At 53.9% G+C, this 14,722-nt stretch overlaps 1 protein-coding gene across 5 annotated transcripts in view; it reads right to left on the bottom strand.

Moving 5' to 3' along the window:
• ZMIZ1 (zinc finger MIZ-type containing 1) overlaps positions 1-14,722 on the bottom strand; it is a 243,323-nt gene that overhangs the window by 168,643 nt on the left and 59,958 nt on the right. For all 5 annotated transcript variants that reach the window (XM_012466280.2, XM_012466278.3, XM_012466277.3 and 2 more), the window contains exon 3: positions 5,224-5,319. The gene's annotated coding sequence lies outside the window, so the exon portion shown is untranslated. The remainder of the gene's footprint in view (positions 1-5,223; positions 5,320-14,722) is intronic.

Raw genomic sequence — 14,722 nt, 5'->3', positions numbered from 1 at the left:
GGCAAGGGATGAGAGGAATAGAGAGAAGGAAGATACAGAAAGGGGTGGGGGGAGAGGGCAGCAAGAAGGGAGGAGAGGAGACAGAGAAGAAGAAAACAGAAGGGGAGTAAGGTGCAGCCAGGCAAGAAGGAGAAAGAAGGAAGGAGGAGGGCAGGGGATAGATGGAGGGAAAGCGAGGAGGTAGGAAATGAGCCACCGAGAAGCAGAAGGGGACGAAGAAGCCAGGAGCGACAGAGACAGGCAGATGGCAGAGACGAGGTCAGGGCGGGAGAGTGCCTTGGAAAACCGAGAGGCAGACAGAAAGCAAGCCCGCCCACCGAACACTGAATACCTAACAGGAGATGACAAATCAAATGGGAATTACTGCGGTAAAAACATAATTAGAAACTTGATTGAAGTTAAACAGAATTTACATAACACTGCAAATTAACTTTACACGGAAACTATTCACTGGGAAGGCAATGAAAAGGCATTTCATTAGTAATCTATATTTAAACAATAGGCACAATGGAGCCTTCTGATGAGGAACTTGGTACCTTCCACCGGAGCTGGTGCCAAAGACTGCGTGAAGACCAAGCACAGTGGGTGCTCCAGGCGGAAGCGGGCAAGGACCGGGGGGATCCCTGTGCCTGCTAGTGGGGTGGGGTGGGAACACAAACAGGCCAGGTGAGCTTCTGGTGCCAGTTCTGTCTTTGACTTGCTATGTGGCCCTGGGCAAGTGTCTTACCTTCTCTGAGCCTCAGTTTCCTCACCTGCAAAATGAGGGCAATGGAGAGGCAGTTTATGATGGTAGAGGGTTATAAGATCGCAGGTTTTGGAGTGAAACGCAGTTCCAAGATCCTCCCTGCCCCTGTGCGCCTTGGCATCATACAAGCATTTTCCTCTCTAACGCTGTTTTACCATCAGTTCAATAAGTCCAGTCCAGTTCCGCCTGATGTCACCAAAGCAGTACGAGGATTTAGGGGGAGAATGGGTAGGGGCAGGCTTAAAGAAAAGTGAGTCTAAAGGCACGAGATTACTCGTCCCCTCTGCCGGGCACACTAATGAGATTACCCGAAGCCTCCTGCCACCACCCTGCCACGGAGCCATGCATCATCAGAGCAGCTGCTGCTGCTGCCCTACTCCCCGATGCAAAGTCGGAGGGGCATCTCCCTTGACTCCTGCCCGAGGAAGAAGGGGTCCACAAGTCCCTGCCTGGCTCCATTCCATTCTCAGCCTGGAGAAGTCTCTTGAGTCTCCTCCTCTCACGTCCCGGTCATGTCAGATGTGCTCACTCTGCAGACATGCTGGACTTTGCTCCTGTGGCTCCTTTGCCTGGACACACTCTTCTCCACCCATACCCTCCCAGCCCCGTCGCACCTTGCTCACCTGCCCAGCCTCTGGCCTTGTTCAGGGAAGCTACACTGTGTGCAGCCATTCCTGACCAAGCCAAGGCTGTTCTCTCTGCGCCTGCGGTCCTCACTGTTTGCCAGAAGGTGTGGGTTTTTTACTTGTCCCCCTACCACCCCACCTGGACTGCCAGGTCTCAGCGGAGGGCCCCTAGGCTGTCATCTCTGCACACCCTGACCCGAGCCCTGCATTTGGCACAACACAGGTGCTTAGCAAACACTGGTTGACCTCAGAGTGGTCAAGGGAGGCTTCCTGGAGAAGGTGGGACTAGAGCTGCACACTGAAGGGGGAGAGCAACTGACAAGACCCACACCTCTGCTGCAGAGGGAGGGTGAATGGGCCCAGGGTCAAACCTCAGCCAGAGCGGAAGGATAGCTCAGAAGCTCCTGGGTCTGTTTCCACTGAGTCTTGGAGTGCCCTCTCCTGTGAACTGCAGCACAGGGCAGCTGCAGTGCCCCAAGACATACTGCTGTGGGTGGCAAAGCTGGAATTCTAAGTCAGGCTTAGGCTCCTGAGCACCAAAAAGGTATGTCCAGGAGCTAAAGGAGAGATGGAGCGGTGGGGAGCTCCGGGAAGGTCGGAAGCACACCTGTTCCTCGGGATCCTATCCAGCCTGGGACCTGGCCTAGATGGGGCACTGCTGATGTTATTGGTAGAGGCTGAGAAAGAGAGAGACAGAGATGGAGAAAGCATGAAATGAAGCAACGTGACAGGCAAGTACACAATTGCCCACCAAAAGAGAGAGCTCCCCTAACTGGAGCAGGCTCTCTGACACTCACTTACGACCTGGGAAGGTTCTCCTCTTTTAGGATAAAGGATCCACACCGGCTCATGCGCTCAATAGGGAGCTGCTGGGTGCCTCTCCTGCTGTGGGCAGCACGGGAGCTGCCACCTGGAGCCCTGTGTTTTCGGACAAGTGCCCCAGTCAAGGGGGAGGAGCCCTGGAGAAGAGGAGGGAGGTCTACAGTGCTAGCTGAAGAAAGTGCAGAAATGAACGGACAGGGCAAGAGGCTCAGCCAGGGTCAGGGAGTGCCGGCCAGGGTGATAGGGAGGGCCCGGGCATGCACTCACCCACAGCCCCTAGCCCCTGTGTGGCTAAGTGTGGGCAGGAAGGTGGTGTGGTCCTTCCTCCCTCTCCATCAGCCCTGGCCAAATATGGCTGGTTTACTGAGGCCTCTGAGCCTTTGTGTAGGTTGTTCCACAGCCTACTCCACAGCATACAGAGTCCTTTCCATGCACTGCCCAGCAGAGTCTTACTTGTCCATTCAGGGCCTGCTTTCTGTTCCCTCCCCTGGCTGCACCTTCTCCAGCTCCTCTGCAGACCCCTTCCCCACCATCACTCTCCAAAGGGCTGGGTGCCCTGTGACTCACACTCAGGCTCCTGACCCTCTCAGGCACCGCACACTCTGGAGTGATCTCATCCGCCTCACGACTTGCAACACCATCAATCCACGACAACTCCCAAATTTATACCTCTAGTCCAGGACCTCTCTCTGCCTTCCAGACTCATATATCCAGCTGCCCACTCAATCTTTCCACTTGAACGTCTCAAAGGCATCTCAAACTCAATGTGTCTGACATAGAACTCCTCAGCTTCACACAACCCTCCCCAGCCATTGTCCCTGGCTGAGCACCTCCCTTCTACCACTGGCTCCTGTCCCAAACCCAAGGGCCTTCCTTCACTGTCCCATCTTTTAAAATCCTCCACCTCTAATTCGCCAGCAAGCCTGCCTGCTGGGTCTCTGAAATATATTCAGCCTTTGATGGCTTCCTCCACTACCCCTTCGTCCCTGCTCCCATCACCTCTACCTGGATGTGGGCAGCAGCTTCCCAGCTATCTCTCTGCTCCACGCTTGTCCGCCTATAGGAGTGGGTCCTCCACGATCTCTCCTACTTCACCTCCAACCCTGACATCCCCCTAGCCACACTGGATTACCTGCATTTCCTTCAACAGGTCACGTGCACCCTTGCACACTCCCTGGATACACTCAGGTCTCTGTTAAAAGGCCACCTTAACAGAAGCCTTCCTTGGGCCAGGCAGAGTGGCTCAGACCTATAATCCCAGAACTTTGAGAGGCTGAGGCAGGTAGATCACTTGAGTCCAGGAGTTCGAGATCAGCCTGGGCAACATGGCAAAACCCCATCTCTACTAAAAATACCCAAATTAGTCACACGTGGTGGTGTGTGCCTGTAGTCCCAGCTTCTCAGGAGGCTGAGGCAGGAGAATCACTTCAGCCTGGAAGGTTGAGGCTATAGTGACAGAGTGAGACCATGTCTCAAAAAAAAAAAAAGAGAAGCTTTCCTTGACCTGTCAAAGAACACCTTACTTTACAGTGCAGACTCTGTGCTCTTACCTGCTTTAATTTCTCTTCTTCGAACTTAGCATCATCTGATCTATTATACATTTATACATTCACTTTTTAGGTATTTATTCTCCATGCCTCCTCACGAGAGTACAGACGCCACGAGGTCAGGGATTCCCTGTATTCCCTGCGATATCTCAGAAACTTCAAGAGTTCCTGACAGATTTTCTCGGTAAACACCTGGGGAGTGAATGCATGAGCAATGCCACCTCATCCTCCTGAGGGTCTGCCTGAGGAATCAGCCAAAAACCCACCCCTGGGCAACAAAGTGAGACCTCCATCTCCACAAAAATTTAAAAATCAGCTGGATGCGGCGGCACACGCCTGTAGTCCCAGCTACATGGGAGGCTGAGATGGAAGAATCGCTTGAGCCTGGGAGGTCGAGGCTGCAGTGAATCATATTCGTGTCACTGCACTCCAACCTGGGTGACAGAATGAAACCCTGCCTCAAAAAAACAAAAACCCAAGCCCTTAATGCGGGCCTGGCCTGGTGCGAGAGTCGGTGAATGTTTGATGAGTGAACTAAAGAGTAAATGGGTGGGGGGATGAACAGCTGAGTGGATGGGGAAACGGGTGAGTAAGTAGGTGTATGGAAGGATGGACGAGTGGTGGAGGGATGAATGGGTGGATGAGTGTGGCTAGACAAAAAGAAAGAGGGATGGATGGAGAGATGGACAGCTAAGTGGATGATGACAGTGGGTGGATGGATGGGTTCCACAGGCACACTATACAGACGAGTGGTTGCTTGGCCTCAAAAGCAGAACCTCTCTTGAGAGGATGAGTGCAGCAAAAGGTCAAAGGACAAGCACAGAAGCTGGTATAGCAAATACGAGAAAGCCAAGTTGCCGCGGCGTGGCCAGAGCTCCCTACGTGATCCCTGGCAGGCACCATTAACCTCCCTGTGCCTTCTTCTTGTGGGCTGAAAATGCAGATAATTCTTGCCCAGAGCTGCCAGGGAGAGCTTTGGAATTTTGAATGCTGCCACCGAGGGGACCACAGCCACATCCCCAGCAAAGCACATTTCCAGCTAGCTCTGCCTTGGAAAATCTTCTCTTCTTAAGCCCCACCTGGCACTGTGGACCTCGTAGTCTCAGAATCCTGCATCCACAAGGGCTGGGACCCCTCGCTGCAGCCCTAGAGTTCCAATGGAGCCAGGCTGCTAAGATGGCGCAAATAAATCAGACACAACTGGCTCACAGACTTCTGGAGAACTGGGGTAAGTCTAGGACCTGAGCCCAGCGCCACATGTTGGGGAGAGACAGACTGACACCCAGGAGCCTTTTCCGGCAGAATGAGCACCCCACAAGGAGTTACAGAGAGGCCCTGCAGCCAGGACCAGGAAAGGCCAAGAGAAGCGGCTGCAAACCCTCTGCTCTGGTCCGGCGCACAGTACTTCTGGCTGCCTGGGCTTGCCCTGTCTACGCCTAGGCAAAGGTGATGGTATGGCCTGGGCATCAGGGGCTGGTGTTACCTTTCAGGGTCTGGCAGCTCAGTGAGAAACAGCAGCTCCTCTCCTCACACCCCTTGCAGCATTGGTCTGACGCCAATGGGCCTCCTCCTCTTCCTCCTGGGTACACAGAAGAGAGATGGAACGTGTGAGGGCAGCCCGGTGTGCAGACAGCCATCCCCTCCCCTCCCACCTCCGTCCCTGCCGCCAAGCTAATCTCAGCGGCCTCTTGGGTCACTTAAACACACCCCAGGATGCCTGATTTATCAGAGTTGGCCATGTCTGCCCCGCCCAGCCGCACTCCAACCAGCCAGCCGATTCCTCCTAGTGGGATTTTAAAAAACAGATAAATAGAAGTTTCATTTCTTCCCAGGCTAGGGACTTTGTGTTGTTGTCTCTCTCTTCTTAGTAAGAAAAGCAGAATGCCATCACTTTCCTGTGCGGCCCCCAGGCAGGGTGATAGGGAGAAGCTGTCAGGGGTATTTTTAGCTGGGTGCATGAAGCCCTTGCCGTGGCCTCCTCTCTGCACCGTGCCTGGCTTCGGGGAATTATCTCACACGGCCGGCCGGCAGCCACTTCCAAAGCCACTCTGTGACCCCTGCCTGAATTCTTTCCTCATTATGAATTGCTCACCAGATCCCTGACCAACACTTGGAGCCATTTTATGTGTGTACGCACCTCCTCGGGAAACCCAGCTCACTCCCTCGCCCCTCCTACAAGGTTCAGGGCTGGCTGTTTTGCTTCTAACTGGGAGAGGAGGCCCAGACGCAGAGTTTAAAGCAGAAAAGAGCTCTGGTGATGATCTGGATTGTGCGCCTCGAACTTTAGCTGTTCCCCCACGCTCTTGCGGACTCTTGATCTGAGCTGAGCTCTACCTGTGTGATGACTTAATTCATGTTTACCTTCCACTCACTTTTTTTTTAACCTCCAATAAATATGGCCTTGTCCAAAGCAATCATGCTCTGGAAATAATCAATTTGATAGACTAGTTATATATTTCTGATACACTTTAATAAATTGTAACTAATAAAAAAAAAATATATGTTCTTTTGGGTACTACCTAATTCTAGAATCTTGCTGTAGACTACCAGAATTACATGGGCCAAGCTCTGGCAAACTCCCTACTGTCCATCAACCCTCATGTTGTGCAGAAGGAGAAGGCTGGCTGGCGGGGCCCAAGAACTGGTCAGCGTATCAGGCCAGGGGCAGTAAGAAGTCAGAGCCATGGTATGCTCTAGTCTTCAGTACCGTCTCTCTTTCCAGCACTGGGCAAGACCATTGCTGGCCTCACACTTGAACTAGGCTGGGAGGATCTAGGTGGATGGGCACGAGGCATCTTAGGAACGGGGTGTCCCAAAGGAGGGCAGCAGGCCAGGCCAAGGCCCAGGGCCCAAAATGGCATCCCAGCATTCTCGGAGGCCTCTGGTTCACTCTGCCCCTCCCATCAGGCTCCCCTTGGCTAGAGTGGGATCACAGGGGCCAGAAGGCAATGAATTCTCCCCTCTCTAGGTAGATCTGGAAGCACAGAACATGCCCCTGAGCCTGACAACCTGTGGTCTTGGCTCTCTGACCCTGTGGGCTCCTGGGGACCCCGCACCAGCTCTGGGCCTAGGCCTCCCTGTGTGTGCCTTGAGAGGAGGCTGGTGATGGCAGACACCCCACAGCGCTTGGGCCTCACTGCTGCTCTCCATCCTCTCCCACTCTGCCCACAGGTTGGAGACCCTGGCTGGGCCCCTGGCCCGGTGCCCACCACCTGCCCCTCCCGCTGAGAACAGGATGTGGGTGTCAGGAGGTGAAGGAGAGTGTGGGGGTCGGCATGGGGAGTGGCCTCGGGACGGGACTTCCTGAAGCCAGATCGGTTTACCACAGTCAGTTGGGCCCAGGACCGCACAGCTGTGAGTTATAAATGTCCCTGTCAGAACCCAGGCCGAGAGGCCTGCTGCAGGCAGAGGCGCCAGGGCCCACAATGCCCACCCTGGGCGCCCCCAGCCGAGGGCCCGTCCTCTTGGAGGCCCTCCCCCAGCGTCCAGCCCTCATGACCTCTGAGCTCTCCTGCCTCCTCTCCCAGAGAGACGGGTCTAGTACAGCCTTCCCCTGCTCACCCCTTCCTTACCCTTCCAGGTGCAAATCTTGTGGTTTCACCTACCGGGAGAGCTCCCAGAGGGCAGGGACCATTCTGGGCCCGCACCAGGCAGGAACCTGAAGTTTGGCACACAACCAGCCACCCAACGACTGCTATAGGGGTGACTGTTTCAACTCACCAGCTTGCTTCCCACAGTCCCACCCGCCCCTGCCCACCAGGGCACACATGGAGGAGGAGCAGGAAAGGACAGGGGCCCTGCCTGCCACACCTGGCCCGCGGTGAGTGGGGGCAGCAGGGCTAGCCACCAGGCCTCTGGGCACAGGGCTCTGTGTCCTGCACATGCAGGGAAGACTCCTTCAGAGACCTTCCCTTAGGGTCCCATTTTCCCCGTCTGCCCCCTCAGGGCTCCCTCTGGCTGGGGTGTGAAGTGTAGACCACAGCTCTGAAGCCAACCTGACACCACTGTCCACAGGGTGAGAAGACAGGTCCCTGGGACCCCAAGGCTGGACCATCCTGCCAGGGCCACTGAAGTGGGCAGCATAGGGCTGGGCCACAGAAATCCAATCACAGTAACAGAAACTGTCACGAGTGGTTCAGGCTCCAGGGCCTGAGGCTTATATAATTTTGGAGGCCCTGTTTTAAAAAGTATTTAAAATTACAAATATATATTTAGAATCAGAGAAGAAATCACAATAAATTCCTAGAGCCTTAGGAATCCATGCCCTTTTCTCATGAGGCCCGTTTAATAGTTTACCAGAAATGCCTATATAGAAATGTTCCTGTTTGCAAACTGCTGTCCCTCCCACCTAGAACACTCTATAGCTCCCCGCAACTCCCAGCCTTCACCAGGGCTATGCACAGGAGACACCAGGACGCCTAATCTTCACGGGCTTCCCTATAAGCCTCCCTCTAATCATAATAAGAGTGATGAAATGAATAGTGACATTTAACCTTAGCTGTACTATTCTAAGTACTTTATGTAAATTAGTCCATCTAATCTTACCACAACCTATGAGGTAGGTACTGTACCCATTTTTAACAGATGAGGCAACAGAGAGGTTAAGAAACCAATCTAAGCTCACACAACCAAGATGTGAACCCAGACGGCCTCACATGGATGCCACTGCCCGCCCTTCACCACTTCTATCCACCTCCCTCGAGAAGTCAGAAGGGTTTCCTTCCCTGAGACACTTCAACAGCAGCAGCCACCCAGGGCTGACACTGAGTAAGCCCCCTTCTGATGAAACAATTCATTCATTCCACACAAACGCACTGAGCACCCAGCAAGCCCCAATATTTCGGCAGGAAACAGGGGCCTCCTGCTTACCTCACCCCACACAGGGCAGGGCTGGGGTCCTCCCCACAGGCAGAAGTGGGCACCATCCTGACTTCCCAGGACAGGCTGAGGGTTCCTAGAGATAGGCTGGGCCCTCTCAAAGAGACCCTGAAAGGCGGGAGGAGGGAGGAGGTTTGCCAAAGGTCACACGGCCTGTAGTCCAACTCTTTCATTTTACGGATAAGGAAAGGTGGCCTGGAGAGGAGTGACTTCCTGAGGGTCCCTAGAGAGTGGTGACCCTATGTGAGTTCTGAGGCTATCTTTCTGGAGGGGTAGGACAGATCCTGGAGGGCTGGGGTGGCCAAGGCTAGGCCTGGGGGAGGAGGCAGGTGCCTTTTGGCTCCCTAGGAGCAATGCCTTTGTTTTCTCTCTTTGTTTTCCATCTGCCCACAGCCCCAGCGGCCTTCCAGGCTTCCCCTGATTGTGTACAGGGCGATAAAGGGGCTGATGAGCCGGAGATCTCTGGCAGCACAGACACAGTGGCGGCGGGTGGGTGGGTGGCCAAGGGGGCCCCTGGAATGAGGCTCACTGCCGGCTGTGCTGAGTCTTCCCCTGAGGGACACTTTGCACATGGCTCTCAGGCTCCGGGAAGCAGCAGTCAGGCCTGGAACCCTGGCCCTTGGACCCCAAAGCCTCGGGGATATCCAGTGGGTCACGCTGATCCTGACCGTTAGCTCTCTGGCCACCCAGACAACACCTGGCCTTGTCAAAGCTGTTCTCCCTTTAACTCAAGAACTGGACATTTTCAGATTGGCCAGGAAGAAAGAGAGCAGGGGGGCAGTCAGTGTCTCACCTATCAACGCCAGGGCAAACAGGCGCATCGGGTGTCCACGTGAAGTGACACACTCGTACCTGGTGGCTTGGTGGGACATGGGGTAGTGTCTCCAACCTCCTGGCTTCCCTGAAACAGAGTCCCAGTGAAACTACCTCTGGGAGGGCAAATGACTGCTCTCCTGTGGGCTAATTCTGACCAACTGTGGGGCTGGGGGGAGACGGGCACAATCTAGGGACACCATGTGCCCAATCATGGGATGGGGCAGTGGTGGCTGCACACTTGGCCCACCCTGCCCCAGGTCACTGCTAACCCTGACCTCATCTGCCTGGTCTGCTGACCTGGTCTTCTCAGGCCCTTCTCAAGGTAGCGAATAACCCACCTTCAGTTACTAGGAACTGTAGGCCGTGTCCGTCTTCCATCTTAATTCTTTATGTATTTAAAAATGTATTGGTCAGGTGTGGTGGCTCACGCCTGTAATCCCAGCACTTTGGGAGGCTGAGGACCAGCCTGACCAACATGGTGAATACATGTTTCTACCAAAACTACAAAATTAGCTGGGCGTGGTGGTGCATGCCTGTAATCTCAGCTACTTGAGAGGCTAAGGGCAGGAGAATTGCTTAAACCCGGGAGGCAGAGGTTGGAGTGAGCTGAGATCGCTCCATTGCATTCCAGCCTGGGCAACAAGAGTAAAACTCAGGCCTCAAAAAAAAAAAGTATTTAATTATTTAAATCACTTTAAACCAATTACTTTCTTTTGACTTAGCCTCACCAAAAGCAATACGATCTGTGAAATCATGGGTTTGATGTATTAATTATATTTTTTTCCTAAGTTACATGAACATGCATACATAATGTTAAAATTTGAAATTCAGATCCTCACATGTGTCCTCACATAGCCCACAGCGTGCAAGGCCTGGCCTGAGCACAGGCCAGTCCGGGGGAAGTCTCAATCTAGGCTGGGAGAACGCCTTGCTCAGTGAGGTCAGGGTGCCATGGAGCAGAACCCAGGGCTGCCCAGGGAAGTAGAAGGAGGCGGAGGTTTTCATAAGGGCACACAGAGGGTCCAGTCTGGGCCATGGGCTAAGTGCCCCTTTCTTCAGCATGGGCTGGAGTTTGGTCCTCATAGTTCTTCAGCAGCAGATAAAGCCACCTCCCTGCAAATTCCTCCTGGGATGGGCACTGGAGTCCAGTCTAGAATAGCAGTCTGACCCTGTCCCTGGTCACTGTTTTGCTGGAAGGTGGTAGGCCTCTGTGGGCCTCAGTTTCTCCACCCGTACAAAAGCTGTGGGTAAGCCAGAGGTTCCTCCAGCTCCACCAATCAGACTGCAGCACCTCCCCCCACCCCCACGCCAAGCCCCAGTGGCATCTAGTGCTCCTGGTGACCCTGGGCTCCAGACAGGCCCTCGAACCCCCCAGGTGAGCCTCCCCTGATCCCTTCCTCCCATACCTAATCAGGGGCCTCAAGTGGTGTCTGGGGTGCATATGAGAGATAGGGCCATCCTGTGTGACAGCTATAAAATCTGATAATCAGCTAATCACCAGCAAATTAGCATCCCATCTTTACATAGAACAAATATAGTATTTACGTAAAAGTTGTTAGGAGTTTCTCTCTTTTTAATTAGCAGAAATAAATGCAAAATGAATGGTAATTAGGCAGCTGATGGATTCGGTAGTACAATTATGCCTGCGGCAGTGCCCCAGTCCTTAAACACTGCATGCTCTGAGGAATCAGAGGAGCCTATTTATATGATTTATTTATAAAACAAAGTTAACAGGAACAGAGGGCGAGGTCTGGGCACTGCTGGAGGAGGGGTCTCGGCTGCAGAGCAAGGCCCTGGGAGAAGAGGGAGCTTCAGTGCCTAAGGAATAAGGGGGAGGGGGTTGCTCAGTGTTGAGCTATGAAAATGCACCACCACAGCCCCCATGTGTCTATTTCAGGCCAGGCATGCGTTGCTGGGAACGGCCCCCTGGCAGGAAGCAGGCTAGGGCAGTGTGAGGGGCTGGGAGTGGCTGCTTTTATACTCTTGTCTGTCTCTTTCTCTTCCCTGGTCCCTACTTCTCTCTTTTTTGCTGGCCCTATACTTTCACTGAGCACTTCTCCGTGCTGTACCCCTGAGGTGCAGAGTAAAGGAAATATTCTTCCTTTCCTCCTGGAACTCCAGAGAAACCAGATCCAGGAATAATGCAGTTCAACACAATGGGAATAAGTTCCAGACCAGCAGAGCACCCAATGCTGTGAGAGTACAGAGGCAGGAGCCCAGAGGAGGCAGTCCCGAGGAAGAGGCACAAATTGGGTTTTGAAGGGTGCTCAGGAGTTTTCTGAGAAGGTGGCAAGTAGCCAAAAGACCTGCATGTGAAAAGGCAGAGAGGTGGGAAACAGTATCATGTAACTGCAGGACAAGAGTGTACCGGGGGTGGGCGATAGAGAAACAAGCAGGGTCTTAGACATTCATTCACTCTTAGGGTTTGGACTTGATCCTAGAAGCTGTGGAAAGGTCTGAACCAGGGGAGTGGGCAGCCTCTTTCCACTGACAGTTCTTTTCTTAGCTTCCCCTCCCCCACCTCAGAGTCAGCAAGGGGGCCAGGTCGACAGGCCATTAAGAGGCAGCTGGTCCAGCTCATCGGAGCAGGAGGCTAACCTGATTACAGGGACAGGAGGTCTGTCTGCGTGGGAGGGGAGGGAGGAAGGGAGAGTCAAGGGAAGGGGGGCATGCTGAGCCACCCCTGGGTGTCTGGAGTGGGGGACCCTCTTCCCTAGGACATAGTCCTTGGCCCTGCCCCCACCCCACTGCCTCGCCAAGCCTGGGGGAGAGGAGAGGGCACTGCCTGTGGGGCCTCATCGCCTTGTCCCCGACCCAAAACCCAGCTTACCACTGATTCGTGCTGTGACCTTGAAGAGCCATTCCCAATTCTGGGCCACACATTCTAGTCTCCAAAACAAAGTCTTCAATTCAAATAGGGAAGAGGCAGCAAATTCGGCCCCCAGTCCTACCCTATGTAGTATACTTTTATGAGCATGAGTTGTCTAAACTTTTAAGAATTTAGGTGGGGCAGACACTCTCCAGAATGCCACAGTCCTCACTGCTCCCTCCTGCCTCACTCCAGCCCAACACACAGGCTTGTGTTGTATGCTGCAGGCGGCAGCTGAGTGGAGACACCTGCATGCGGACCTGGGCTCAGACAGACAGAAAGCCCCGCCAAAAAGGCTGGTGATCAGAGCAGCTTCCCTGCCATGTATTACCTTTGCAGGAGGAGACGTGGAAGCCGCTGCTGCACTCAGGGTTTGGAGTGGATAAGCAGCCCTTCCCTCTCTCCAGTCACTGCCCTGACTCAGTCTGCCGGCCTCTAAATGGGAACAATATTACCTGCCCACCCAAGCCCCAGGGTCATTAGAAAGCTCAGAGAAGCGCGGACAGGTGGCAGTGATCTGAAAGTCAAAGCCCTGGGTAGTGGTTTAACCGTGACTTTGAACACTGCAGGTTCTGAAGGATTTCACAAAGGGAAGTTTTGCACTCCCCAGCGCAGACAGCTCTCAAACCTCCGGAGCCTCCCTTTAAAACAGCAGTGCTCAAAGGTCTTTCAGCAGCCCGGCAAGGTCTAGAAATGGTGTCTGAGCTGCTACCTGCCATCACTCTCAGGAACTCGCTCTGAACTTGTAAGGGAAGACAAAGATCACACCGCACCACTTCTCTGCTCTGTAAGTTGCGCTCCTGCCTTTGGCCAAAATCAATACAAATCTGCACTATGATTATTCCAACAGCACAGGGGCCAGGCCCCTTTCGATGACACTCCAGCCCTGACCGGCAAGGAGGGTCTCCCTTTATCACACGACTTCAGCCCCAACTCAGGGGGCAGTGGGGTGTGGGGTGGGGGTGGGGTCGTGAATGAGGGGGACAGCACAGGGGAGAAGTAGAGGGGGCCGTGCAGAGCTGCTCTAAGTGCCTCTCCAAAGACAAGCCTGGTGCTATTCATCAACTGGTTTTCAGGGCTGTGAGAAATCAATGGCATTTGTGCTGCAAACTCATCATTAGGACAGGAAAAACTCTGCAATGGAATTGATTTGTTTAAATATAATAACACAATTTAACACAGAACTGTGGGGGTGGGGAAGGGACCAAGGCAAAAAAAAAAAAAAAACAGGCACGACAGCTCAGAGAACAGGAAGGTGAACCCCTGAAAAACCCTCTAGTGTGGCTGCTGAGCCCCAGTGCCACCCCCACCTGTCCCCCAAGCCCCCGCCACCAAGGAGGCCAGAGCGGGCATGTGCTGTCCCCCTGCATGAAGCAGCGCAGGACCGGCCTCAGGTATGTCCTCAGTGGCCTATGGATGGGCCCAGAGGCCTGGCTGGTCATTGCTGCATTGTTCTTGGAGGTGACTTTGCTTGGTGAACATTGGTTCAACTCAACAAATTCTTATTAGGCATCCACTGTGGTCTGAGCACCTGTGCAGGGCTGTGGGGGACACAGGAAGAACCCCTGCCATAGCCTGAAGGCATTCCATGGCAATGGGGTGGGTTAGCAAGAATGTGAGGCTGGGGCAGGCTGGCTTCCTGGGGGTCTCAGGAGATGTCAGGCAGGGGTGTCGGGGGATGCAAGGGCAGGAGGAAGACAAAGAGGGAACAGTCCGGGCAAAAATGCAAGGACCCTTCTAAGAACTGGGAGGGCCCCATTTGGAAGCTGGTGCTCATTTCATAGGTATGGTACCTGCCTGATGATGACTGATGGGAGCTGACTTTATTGATCCTTAAAATGTTCCAGGACCCTGCAAACACTTTCTAAGTGTCACTTCATCGAACCTCACCATCTTGTGAAGGATGGACTACTGTTACCCACATTTCACAAATGATGCCATCGAAGCACCAAGAGGTGAAGTGACTGCCCAAGGTCACACGGCGAATCAGTGATAGAGCCGGAATCAGACCCTCATATGTATGGCCCCAGCGCCTATGCGCCAACCGTGGCACTTTCCTGCCATCATTGGGCCTTGGCCTGCATGTGAACTGGGGAGACAGACAACGGCTGCCCACTGGGAGCTGGGGCATGAGATGCACTGGGCAACTGCATGGCAGCAGCTCAAAGGGGAGTCTGAGAAGGGCACAGAGGGTGCACTGCATCCATGTGGCACCCAGCTGCAGCTCTGCTGTGGGCTCGGCCCTGCATACTGGGTAGGGTTGGAGTGTTGACTGGAAGGAGCTGGGCCTGGTACTCAGGGTGTCCCCAGACCCTCCACATGACCTTGGGGTCTGAGGGTGGAGGGCACAAGCAGGCTGATATCAGGGAAGGCCTGGGCAGCTCTGGGCAGCCTCTCTGAGCTCAGGAAGGGCCTTAAT

This window comes from Aotus nancymaae, unplaced genomic scaffold, assembly GCF_030222135.1.
Source record: "Aotus nancymaae isolate 86718 unplaced genomic scaffold, 86718_ANA_hifiasm-v0.15.2.pri h1tg000010l, whole genome shotgun sequence".
Lineage (NCBI taxonomy): Eukaryota > Metazoa > Chordata > Mammalia > Primates > Aotidae > Aotus > Aotus nancymaae.
This window is presented reverse-complemented; position numbering and strand designations above follow the sequence as displayed.